Here is a 3,146-nt window from a genome sequence, read left to right as displayed (position 1 = left end):
CAGGAAACTCTCTTCAATGCCCGAGTGAGCTCGACATACACTGACTAGCATTACATCAAATTAGACAATACACAATTAATCAATTGTTTCCAACACTTGTAAGTTCATATTTCATTGCTAATTATTCATCTATTAACTAATAGTTTGTTAGTAATCTAATTTCTTCTATAATTTAGCATTTCCATCATTTAATCATTATCTTAATAATGAGGCTATTTTCCTACAATGTTAAAGACATTAGTGCCTCTAACAAATCCTACCTCATCAAGAACCAGATCCTAAAGGTAGGGGTAGATGTAGTCATGATCAAAGAAAAAAAAATCGAGGGGGCTAAATTCTTCAAATCTTGGAAACATGGGTCCTATGTTATCTCTACATTAAATGGGGGAGTCAAGTGGTTTGTAGCTTGGAAAACCTCTTGCTATCATATTCAAGTGATAAAATCTTCAACCAATTGGATTATGGTGAATATTTCACAATGTAATTTGAATTTCTATCTTATAAATGTGTACATTCCAACTTCATTAGTGGAAAAAGAAAGGTTGTAGGATTTATTGTCTCAACTCATACATGATCTGGAGGAGTATAAAATCATATTAGGAGGTGACTTTAATGTAAATTTGGTTGTGAAAGACAAAGTGGGGGGAATGCTTACCTCCCCTAAATTAACTAGATTTTAGGGATTTCATTGAAGGAAATTCACTTCTAGACTGCAAACCCTCAAATCATGGGCTAGTAACTTAGTAAAATAGGAGAAATGGTTGTGATCATATGGGTGCAAGACTAGATAGATTTGTGCTTAACCCTAATGGGGACTTGAAGTAATTTTTTAATTGTTAGAATATTTCGAATAAATGAGAGGGGGGGTGAATTAGTTATCCTCAAGTTCAGATGTATAAAATCAACTATTAACAATTCCAAAAAACTCAATCAAACTCATGAACTACATATTAGATAAAACTATTCAACACCATTCAACTTAATCCTTCTATTTTAGCTCTTTGTTCAATATATGCCGACTAGCGGAGGATAAAAGCACAAAAGAGTGTTACCCTTTTATAAAAGAAATGGCTAACAAATGCATAATTGTTCAAATTTAATGACATAAAAGTGGTATTATTATTTAGAATTTGAAAATGAAGTAAACTAGTAAAATGTATAGAAATGGATAAAGTTTAGGATTATTGCTTTTAATGATTATTTAGAATAAGAATTGATATACTTTTCTAATTTTTAAAGACTTTTTTTAAGTTGCCAAAAAATGATAAAAATTAGGGGTCTAGTTCCCACCACAAACCTATATGAAAATAAACTTTTTTCCCTTTGATCTATGATTATGTTATAGATGACATATGTAGCTAGCTCATTAAAAAATAAAAAATGGTTTTTGACCTAGATGTTTTCTCTTTTATAACAATTCAAATTTCAACTCACCTGAAATCAATAGTTTTCATCTCCCACCACATTTTCATAACAAATCTATTCTAACCAAAAGAAAAATTATACATTCTAGAAGAGGACTCTCTCCTCTAGAGCGTCATATGCTTTTCAATTTTTTTGAGTATTATTTACTAGTTTTTTCTTTCATAAAATCAACATCTTCTCGAGTGTTAAATTATTTACTTGGAAAAGTGTGAGAGCTTATATAACTTAGCTATAATGAATTTATCTATAGACCATATGTTTGAACAAAATTGACTTTTAGGTAGAAATACTCAAATTCAATCATTTTGATAAGTTTGCCTGAAAGGTTACACAACTTTGTACTTTTACCCTAGAATAATATCACAATTAACAATAAATTTCAAACTTAAAATAGTAAGTAGCATATGGGTATGTGCAGCATCATGGTGTGCCAAGAAGTGGTGATATGAAAAAGGTGGAGTTTTAAAACATCTAAAAGTGTTTCAAAATCTACTCTAACATTTTTCCACCCATCCTAATACCAAAGAAAAAAATGTGATACCATACCTTTTCGGGTATCTGATCCACTATTGTGTACCCGATCCCTTATCGGGTACTCAATCTAATATCAAGTATCCAATATGAGATAGGGTACCCAATACCTACAACCACAAAATTAAATCAAAAGATTGAGCACATTTTTCATTTGTTTTTCCTGTTGTTCTTGTTGTTTGTTAGTTACTAGGGCCCCCATTTCGACTATACAATCCCTGATTAAGTAGAGGATTTAGGCAACCTCAATTAAGTACTTTTTAAAAATTTATTTGATTATTTTCATTGAATTATATTTAAAATTAAATTTTATTTAATAGAAATTATTAACTTTTTTATTTTAATTAAAAACTATTAATACAAATAGTAATTTTTGGATTCTTTGTAATTTAATTGGCATGGCTAACCCAAATGATGTTGATAACACTGAGCCACAACACAATGTTTCTTGAAACCCTCTATATGTGGGAAATGTGGGCCTCAATCTTCACACACACTTCAACATTATCATTATATGTAGGATCATCCTAGAATGAACACTGAGTTGTTCATCCGAAACAATTTGACAAATCGATCTATTACCTCCTAACTAGATTTATTATGCTATTGCTCTCAGACTGAGAAGCTAGCAACCAACCCTCTAGTGTGAAGGATTTGTTTAAGCTAAATGTATGCAATTAATGTAGAAATAAAAGAAGCAAATTATGCTAGATGTATGCATTTTAAAGCTAGAATGATATTGTAATGCAAGAAAATGACAAGCTATGAATGTATGAGAAAATGAGTATTTCAACATAAAATTGATACTATCAAAATTATCAACCACCGTAATGAGGAATTAGAGGTTTCTTAAATAGAATCCCAAAATCGATCAATGGTCAAGACCAAGTAGAACAGATGATTGAGATTGGAAATGAGATTCAGTTAGAGTGGAAACTTCCTTGTGCAAATGAATTTAACCAATTCTCTTTTGCGTGTGAGAAAGAGTTAACTAAATGAATTCCAATTCACTCAAAGTTTCCATTTCTGAACTGAAGAAAGAATTTGGAGAGTATATTTAATTTAACAAAATTGAATAATTAACTTCAATAAATTAAAATGTGGATATAATCTTATTAAATCAAATACATTTCATTCCCTTGTATATTAGCAAAAAGATCATTTTAATTTAATTAAAGCATGAAGACTTG

Source organism: Cupressus sempervirens, chromosome 11 (genome assembly GCF_028749045.1).
Source record: "Cupressus sempervirens isolate cs-2001-9-10 chromosome 11, ASM2874904v1, whole genome shotgun sequence".
NCBI lineage: Eukaryota > Viridiplantae > Streptophyta > Pinopsida > Cupressales > Cupressaceae > Cupressus > Cupressus sempervirens.
Note: the sequence above shows the minus strand (reverse complement) of the source record.